Source organism: Diceros bicornis, unplaced genomic scaffold, assembly GCF_020826845.1.
Source record: "Diceros bicornis minor isolate mBicDic1 unplaced genomic scaffold, mDicBic1.mat.cur scaffold_979_ctg1, whole genome shotgun sequence".
NCBI lineage: Eukaryota > Metazoa > Chordata > Mammalia > Perissodactyla > Rhinocerotidae > Diceros > Diceros bicornis.
In genome coordinates this window covers 15,024-25,000 of record NW_026691865.1, presented here as the reverse complement: position 1 = coordinate 25,000, position 9,977 = coordinate 15,024, and positions in this window count along the sequence as shown.

Sequence of the window (9,977 nt, the reverse complement as noted above, 5' to 3'; positions counted from 1 at the left end):
CCCGACTCGCGCTCAGACGAGCACGCGCGCCGGAACGGGGCGCCTGCCGGGGGGACGGCGCCCCCGCCCGCACGCAACGCTGCCGTCGCGCGGGTGGCGGCGGCGGGCACGGGGGAGGCCGCGGCGGGCCCGGGCGGTGACCCGCACCCGGTGCGCGGCCCCGGTTCGGCAGCCGGACTGGACGGGGAGGGCGCGTGAGACGGCTGGCGGCGAAGGGGAGGCGCCGGGAAGGTGGCGGAGAAGAGGCGGGCCGTGCACCGCCGCGAGAGGCGCTCGGGAGGTCGAAGAAGGAGACGGGAAAAAAGAACCTCCGGGGGCGAGTCGACGGCCGGGGTACACACGGGATCTCACCGCCAGGGTCCTCCAGCACGAGGAGCGGTCCCGCGGCACCCGGGACATCGACGGGCCTCGGGGAAACCCCGGCACCTCTCGCGGGGGTGCCCGGCCCGGCCACCACCACGGCCAACACTCTCCCGCACACGCGACGACATCCCCCGCCGGCCGATGACCCGGCACGGCCAAACCCCCCCGTCGGGACCGAGAGCACCTCACCCGGGGACACCACCGGCCCTGGTAGCCGGAGGCGACACCCGCGCGGCGAGGCCCGTTCGGGTCCCAGGCGGTGGCCATTGCGGTCGGGCACCTGTCCGGGCAGGGGGAGGTCGGCGTGCACGGGGAGGACGGCGCGCGCACGCCAGGGACCGCGAGGAAGGGCAGCGGGCACGCAGGGAGGCGGCCTGGGGAAGGCCTCGGGCGCGGACGGGCCACCGGGAAAACAGGCACGGGATCCCACCGCCACCGACACTCGGAGGCGGTCCCGTGACGCCCGGGACGCCGGCCGGCCTCGGCCACCCTTGCGCCTCCCTCGGCTCGGCCCCACCGCCGGGGCCTCTGCGAGACGCCCCCACCGCGGGAGCCGTCCCTTCCGCCCACCCCGTCCATCCGCCTGGCCCGCTCCGGGGCTCGCGCCCCCGAGGGAACACACGCCCGGGGCGCGGTACCCCGGACCGTGCCCGCACACCACCACCGGCTGCGGCTCGTCACGGGAGCGGGCGGAGAGCTAGCCGCTCCCCGCGGGAGAGCGGGCGGCGCCCGGACGGGGCTCTTGCCCCACACCCCGGGCACGCGGCGGGCGGGCCGCGCGCACGCCCACGCGCACGCGCGGCCCCGCGCCAGACGCCGGACGCCGGCCGGGCCAGGCGGGACCCTCCCCCGACTCGGTGAGGGGAGGCGCCGGCCGCGGTAGGCAAAGGGCGGCTCTGCCCACACGCAAACGGTGGTCACACCACCGGCTACCACGCGCGGAGAAGGAGGGGCAGCAGCCGGGGGATCCGGGAACCCCAAAGGCACCCTCTCGGATCGCTAGAGAAGGCTTTCTCGCCGAGGGCGCGTCGCACCCACCCATCGTCCCCCGTCGGGACCGCGAGGGCACTCCTGGGTGCCGGGGCTATGCGTGGGTCTGCGGTATGGGTAAGCATGGGGCAAATCCGAGCGTTCGCGGTCAGGGCCACGAGCCCGCGCTTCCACGGGCTCCTCCTCTCGTCTGACATCACGGGGCTCATCGAAGCTTTACGGGGCACCCGCGACGCCTGGAACTCAGAGCTTCCGTCAGGTGAAACCGACAAAGAAGCAGAGAGCCCAAAGGAGGTGCCAGCTAACCGGCACTCCTCGAAAGACAGCCAGCGCCATGCCGCTGGCTCGGCCCGCCGAGATCGCTCAACGCACCCGCGTGCCAGCCCCAGCGACGGAGGACACACGGCGTGCACCCAGCCAGTCAGTCTCCACGCGGCAGGCCGGTGGGACGACGAGGCACCCGCCCCCGCGAGGGGAAACGGGCATGCCTCCCCTACCGACTGGACCCCCGTCTCGCCTCAGACACACCATCGTAGCGGTGACCCGAAGGGGTCGCTGGAAACGGGAAACGACACCACCGCTCGGCCTCAGGCACCTGACGGACGACCTGGAGCGCTCCAGGGGCACCACCAAGGACCGGGCGACACACACCCACACACCCGGGGGAGCGTGTGGTGCGGCGGCGGCACGGCCCACCCCACCTCGGGGAGGCCCACTCGCCAGACGCGGCCGAGAGGCCACACGGAGTGTCCACTGCGTCACAAAGACCTCGGCCCCACCGACGCCACAAGGCAGAGGGCGGGAGAGCGAGGTCGGGCCGGGTTCCGCACCCCTGCCTTCCACACACCACCGACGGGCGGGGAGGAGAGGCGAGGGACCCGTGGGCAGAGCGAGAAGAGCGGGCCCGTTTGACACAAACGCCCGTCCCTCGCCTGGCACGGCTTAGGCCCGGCCCAGGAGAGCGCGACATCACCACATCGATCACCGCGGCGCGACACGCCTCACGGAGACAACGACAAGCACAGCGACAGTCACCGAGGGAGAGACTGCCTCAGCCTCACGGCTTCCCCCCCCACCCCGGAGTCGTGCAGCAGCGGGCCACGACCCCAGGAGGTGAACGCCTGACACGCGGTGGCGCGGGAGCCCGAGGCGTGGGGTAGTCGCGACCGCACCGGGGTTGCCTGCGGCGGGGAGCGCACCGGGTAGAGGACCCGCGCCACCTCCCCCGCCGCCCTCGGGTGCTGGAGACCGGAGGCGGCACCGCGGATCGGGACACCTGGGACGCACAGGAGCCGTCGCGCAGGCCCAGCCCAGGCGGGCGGGCTCAAGTGGCAGGGGCAGAACCGGGCCTCCACCCCACGGTCACAGCCCGGAGCCCCGCCACGCGCGTCCAGAGGCCCAACGACTCCCAGGCGACAAACGTCCGGAGACAGCGTGTCAGCACCTATCTGGCAGCGAAAAACGACCATTTCGGGCGAAAGAATGGCCGCACCAGGCGACGGGGCCCACCCACGGATCACGGCGGCACCCCTTGGATCACGGGCCCGGTCACCAGGCCCCCGGCACCACCCCATCGCCACCAGCCCCGGAGCCCCCGCGACCATCTGGTCGACCCCGGAAGTGCGGCGGCAGAGGGGGCGCGGGGGCACGCGGGACCCGCGCCCGGCCGGGTACACCCTCGCCGTCTCGCCCTCGAGGGCAGGCGGCCGGTCCATCCTCCTCTCCGGGGCAGGACTTGGGGAAAAAAAAGATTCCTCAGAGGCGCCCCAGGCGACCGGGCCCCACACGGGCAGGCCGGCGTCCGTCCACGTGCCCCCCTACCCCACCCGGGGCTCCACCTGCCTCTCGAGCCGGTCCCCACCTCCGGACCCAGAGGCTTTCGGAAAACTTGGCGATAGAAATCCAGCGCGACGACCCGGACCCACGCGGTCACGTGTCCGGGACGGGGACGCCCTCTCCCCGGCCCACCCTCGAGGGCGGGGGCCGGTCCGCGCTCTCCTCCGGAGCGGGACTTGAAAAACATCCCTCGGAGTCGCCTCCGACGACCGGGCCGCCACCACGGACGGCCCGGGCCGGTCGGTCCCCACCGCCAGAGCGGGACTCGGAAAACGCGGTGAGAAAAGTCGAGTCCGACGACCCGGAGCCACCCGTGCCCGCGGCCGAGCCGCCGCGGTCTCGCCCTCCACGGGCCTCCCCGCAAGGCCCGGGCCGGTCCCCGACCTCCGGAGCGGGGCGCGAGCAAGAAACCGGTGACACGGAGGGCCCGACGACCCGGGCCGCACGGGGAACGCCAGCCGGGCTCGGGAACTCCCCCCCCACCTCGCCGGCCCCGGTCGGTCCCCGAGGGTCGCAGTGGCACCGGCGTCTGCTGGTCGACCCGTCCGGGCGGCCCCGCACACCCGCCGGCCTCGAGGAGCGCGGCGACAGCCACCCCCCCACACTCTCCTGCACGTCCAATCTCCGCCCGGCGGACGACGCGCCCGCGCCCCAGCACGACCGGGACCGATCCCGCCACTGCCACCGGCCTCCCGGAACTCCGCCTCGGTCACCGCGGCCAAGTCACCTCCCTTGCCGAGGTCGCCGGAGCTCCGGAGGACAGAAACGATATAAAAGCGGCCGCCAGGTGGCACCGGACAACCGGCGCGAACGTCAGCGGGACGGATCCGGATCCCTGGCCGGCCGGGGCGCGCAGCCGGGCCGCCTGGCGGCCCGACCCCGTCCCGACCCACCCCGGGTCCCATCTCCCGGCCCGGCGCGGCCAGGGGGCATCCGCCTCGGGGCTCCCAGCCGGCACGGCGCGACCCCGGCCGCCGGAGAGGGACTCGGAAAACGTGTGTGCTTCGGGCGCTCGCCCGTGAGGGGACGGGGAACATTCCCTCAGAGACGCCAGCAGGGGCGCCGGGACTGCCGGCACCGGCTGGCTTCCCGGGGTGGCCCCGAGCGCTTCCCGGGCTCCCGGGAGGACTCAGGGAAACGCGGCGGGCGGGGCACCGCCAAAACGAAACCGGGCGAGTCGTCAGAGGACGACGACGACAGGGGAACGACGGAGCAACTGTCCGCATCCCGTCACTTCCAACCCGCGACGGCTTCCCAAGGCAGGCAGGCAAAGCCCAGAGGCCGCCGGGGAAACGACGGCGACGCCTGACCGCACGGAGGTTGAAGAGACACAAACGTGTCTCCCTCCGCGCGGGCCGCGACACAGTCCCGAGACAGCGCGCGGGGCTGGGGAGCGTGGGTGCAAATGCACCAGTGGCGACCAGAATATCGATGTCAGCGGTCCTTACCGTCGTGACAAGCGAGCAGACCCACAGAAAGTGGTGGGGGGTGGGGGAAGAGACTTCACAGCCATCCGCTCAACAGATCAGGTTCCAGTACGTCCGTACAAGGCCACGCTGCGAGTGTGTGTGTGTGCGTCTGCACGTGCGTGTGTTTGAGATGAGATACCTGTTGAACTGTTCCCTGAAACTAGAAAACGAAGAAAGGTGTAGATCTTTTGCCGGTTAAAAATAATAACATTAATTGTTTCACGAAGAAAGTTGTAGATCTTTTGCCGGTTAAAAATAATAACATTAATTGTTTCACGAAGAAAGTTGTAGATCTTTTGCCGGTTAAAAATAATAACATTAATTGTTTCACAGAACCGGCCAAACCTGCCAAAACTGAATTTTGGCCATCATGCAAAAGCAACCCACGGGAGTAAAAAGATGGCCTCTCCATCAAATGGGAGTAGGGCGACTGAACATCCACAGGCAAGCAAGCAAACACACAAAAGACCCTTGACCGGGCGGGCCTCGTGGCTTAGCGGTTAAGTGTGCGCGCTCCGCTACTGGCGGCCCGGGTTCGGATCCCGGGCGCGCACCGACGCACCGCTTCTCCGGCCATGCTGGGGCCGCATCCCACGTACGGCAACTAGAAGGACGTGCAGCTATGACATACAACTATCCACTGGGGCTTTGGGGGAAAAATAAATAAAGTTATTTTTTAAAAAAACTTTACTTTTTATACCGTCTTTACTGAAAACACCCTTCTTCCTTTTCCTTGAATATGAAGGTGTTTCCCTTATTAATTTTTAGTAGCTTTAGTCACATATACATATTTTTGTGTGTGTGTGAGGAAGATCAGCCCTGAGCTAACATCCATGCCAATCCTCCTCTTTTTGCTGAGGAAGACTGGCCCTGAGCTAACATCCGTGCCCATCTTCCTCCACTTTATGTGGGATGCCGCCACAGCATGGCCTGACAAGCCGTGCGTCGGTGTGCGCCCGGGATCTGAACCCGGGCCGCCAGCAGCGGAGCGGGAGCACTTAACCGCTACGCCACAGGGCCGGCCCCCTAATCACATACATTAATTAGAATTTTTAGGGGACCGCCCAGCCCAGTGACGTAGCAGTTAAGTTCGCATGCTCCACCTCAGTGGCCCAGGGTTCACTGGTTCGGATCACGGGCTCAGACACACACACCACTCTTAAAGCCGTGCTGAGGTGGCATCCCACATAGAGTCACTAGAAGAATGGACAAGTATGACATACAACTATCTACTGGGGCTTTGGGGAGAAAAGAAAGGAAAATAGGAGGAAGATTGTTAATAGATGTTAGCTCAGGGCCTCAATATGTGTCACAAACATGTGGAAACTAAACAACGGGCTACTGAACAACTGTTGGATCAATGAGGAAATCACAGGAGAAATCAGAAAACGTTGGGCCAGCCATGACGGCCTAGGGGTTACAGTTTGGTGCACTCCACTTCGGCAACCCAGGTTCGGTTCCCAGGCGTGGAACCACGCCACTCCTTGGTCAGTAGTCATGCCGTGGTGGTGGCTCTCGTAGAAGAACTAGAAGGACTTACAACTAGAATAGACAACTATGTATCAGGGCTTTGGGGAGGAAGTAAATAAAAAGAGGAAGATGAGCAACAGATGTTAGCTCAGGGCAAATGTTTCCCAGGCCCCCCCCCCAAAAAAAATAGTAATCCCTCACTAGAGTTAAAAAAATATACCTAGAGACAAATCAAAATGAAAACACAACATACCAAAACTTATGGGCTGCAGCAAAAGCAGCGCTAAGAGGGAAATGAATAGAAAAACAGGCCTACCTCAACAAACAAGAAAAATCTCAAATAAACAAGCTTGCCCTATACCTAAAGGAACTAGAAAAAGACCAAACAAAGCCCAAAGTCAGTAGAAGGAAGGAAATAATAAAAATCACAGCAGACATTAATGAAATAGAGACTAAAAAAATACATACATAAAATAGAAAGGAAACTAAGATCCAGTTCTTTGAGAAGATAAACAAAATGGGCAAACCCTCAGCCAGAATCACTGAGAAAAAAAGAGAGAAGACTGAAATAGATAAAATCAGAAAGGAAAGAAGAGAAGTTACAACAGACACCACAGGAATGCAAAGGATTATAAGAGACTGTTATGAAAAGCTATACGCCCACAGACAGGATGATAACCTAGAAGAAATGGATAAGTTCTTAGAATCCTGCGACCTCCCAAAACTGAATCAAGAAGAAAGAGAGAGGGCCCGCCCGGTGACGTAGCGGTTAAGTTCACCCATTCCGCTGTGGTGGCCCAGGTTCCCTGGTTCGGATCCTGGGTGTGGACCTACTCACCGCTCATGAAGCCATGCTGAGGTGGCGTCCCACATAGAAGAGCTACAACTCTACAACTATGATACAGAGCTATGTAGTGGGGCTTTGGGGAGAAAAAAGAGGAAGATTGGCAACAGATGTTATCGCAGGGCCAATCTTCCTCCAGAAGAAGGAGGAGGAGGAGGAGGAGGAGGAGGAGGAGGAGGAGGAGGAGGAGGAGGAGGAGGAGGAGAGAGAAGAAGAAGAAGAAGAAGAAGAAGAAGAAGAAGAAGAAGAAGAAGAAGAAGAAGAAGAAGAAGAAGAGAGAATCTGAATAGACCAATCACAAGTAAAGAGATTGAAACGGTAATCAAAAACCTCTCAGAAAAGAAAAGTCCAGAGCAAGACAGCTCCCCTGGTGAGTTCTACCAAACATCCAAATAAGACTCAATATCTGCCCTTCTCAAATTCTTCCAAAAAATTAAAGAGGAGGGGAAGCTTCCTAACTCATTCTACGAGGCCAATATTACTCTGACATCCGAACCGGACAAGGACAGCATAGAACAAGAAAAATACAGGCCAATATCACTGATGAACATCGATGCAAAAATCCTCAGGGAAATATTAACGACTCGAATACAACACATCCCAAGGATCATCCACCACGACCCAGCGGGATTTATTCCAGGCATGTGGGGATGGTTCCACGTCCACAAATCAATCAAGGTGAACACACCACGTTAACAAAATGAGGAATAAAAACCACGTGACCATCTCAATAGAGGCAGAGGAAGCATTGGACAAGATCCAACATCCATTTATGATAGAAACTCTCGAGAAAATGGGCATGGAAGGAAAGTACCTCAACAGAATGAAGGCCACACATGGCAAACCCACAGCCCAACCTCATACTCAACGGAGAAAAACTGAAAGCCATTCCTCTGAGAACGTGAACAAGACAAGGATGCCAGCTCTCACCACTCTTATTCGGCATACTCCTGGAAGTCTGAGCCAGATCGATGAGGCAAGAAAAGGAAATAAAAGGGATCCAAGTCGGACAGGCAGAAGTGAAACTCTCACTATTGGCGGGTGACACGATTCTCTATATAGAAAACCCTCAGGAATCCACCGAAAACCTCCTGGAAATAATCAACAAATACAGTCGAGTTGCAAGATACAAATCAACAGACAGAAATCAGTTACATTTCGACACACTAACGACAAACTAGTGGAAAGTGAAGTTGAGAATACACTCCCATTTACAATCACCGCACAAAGAAGAAAATAGCAAGGAATAGACTTTACCGAGGAGGTGAAAGACCTATACGCTGAAAACTGTAAGACGTTACCGAGAGAAATCGAAGAAGAAAGAGATGGAAAGATGTTCCATGCTCGTGGATTGGAAGAGTAAACATCGTTAACGAGGTCCGTTTGTACAGAATTCTCTCATCCTCAACTTCCCGACCTTGCCAATAAGATAAGAACGTCACTCTCCTCCTGGGATAGAGAGGACATCTTCCTCGGGGTGTGTGTGTGGAGGGGAGGGTGGTTGGTTGGTTGGTTGACCGACCTCCTGCTTCCAGGAAGCAAAGAAGGAGGGTCAGTCAGCACTCCATTCTTGCACCTGCTCCCTGATGGGGGTAAGGTTTTGCTCGTTTGTTGTTGTCGTCCTCTTTAAAAGCGTCTGTGTGTAGCTCAAAACAATACCCCAGCGTCCTTTCCGTCTCAGTGTTTGACCCGAGGTTTCAGCTTTTGACAGGAGGAGGGACACGTTTTTCTGGGGCACTCATTTTTATGACACGATGGTGTGGGTGAAGAAGGATAAGATGGGCGGGGGTGGGCCCGTGCCTTTTCTTTTCGCACGTGGTGGGGAGACGACTCGGCTCTTGCCAGACGGGATCTCATTTCCCCGTGAACCATCGGGCGGGCTATCAGGGGTAAAGAGGGAGAGCAAAGGTTTGAAGGACGTGGAGAAGATGTGTTCCAGATGCCAGGGTCTCCGGATTTCACCGGAGGCACACGAAAGTCACTGATTTCTGGACCACGTTTACGGCCGATGTCACGCGTAGGTCATTTTGAAACGAGGAGGCTACCGTCTGAGCCAATTTGGATATCGTCTCCAGCTCCCCCGAGCGGTGGAGCTGTGCGAGTCTAAGATGGGGCACATCCAGGGAGAGAATTGTGCCAGGGAAAGGGAGGCAGCAGTAAGTCATCGAGGATAAGGTCTTTAGAGGAGACTGACTCTTCTCAAGTGGATGAGGTAGCAGGAGATTTTTGTTTCATGGGTGTTAGCTATACGGGTTGGGAGGGAGCCGGGGGAGGGGCGGGGGCTTGTGGTGGTGGGGACACGGGTGGTGTTTATGTCCTGGTTAAGGTGAAAACACTCTTCAAGTGGAGATTTTTGTGCAAGGGTCCGGTCTGGCAGGACGGGAGGGTGCGGGTGGGTCCATTTAGCACGAAATCAGAAGAATCTGTAGCAGTAGTCCAGCCTCAGGCCTTTTGAGAAATAGGCAGAGAGGGGAGTTGAGCTTCATTCGTCACGGCAACCGGGACCTCAGGAGTAACAACTTCCATGTAAGAAGTAAAACTAGAACATGCTGTAGGAGGAAGAATTCTAAGAGAAAGAATTGGGGGTACAGGGCCAGCAAAGAGATTTTAAGACTTGACCTCAGAAGCGTGATCCATAAAAAGAAATGGAGACATTGGAAATCATCAAAATTAAACTCCTAGGTTCTGTGAAACACCCTCTTAAGAGGACGAAACGACCAAGGACAGAGTCTGGGGGCAGAAAATCTGTGCAAACCACACCTCTGATTGGAATTTGTAAAGAACCCTCAAAATGCAGTAGCAGTATCTTGGGAAAAAAAAAAATCCAAATACACAATAAACAAAAAGACAGAGCAGGCATCTCACATGGAGAGGAGGAGATAACCGATGAATTTACAAATCTGCACGTGAAAAGATGTGAGCCGTTTCCTGGAGATGCAAATGAGAATCGGAGTGAGATATCCTCGGGACACATTTGTCAGAATGCCTTCAGCAAAATACGAGAA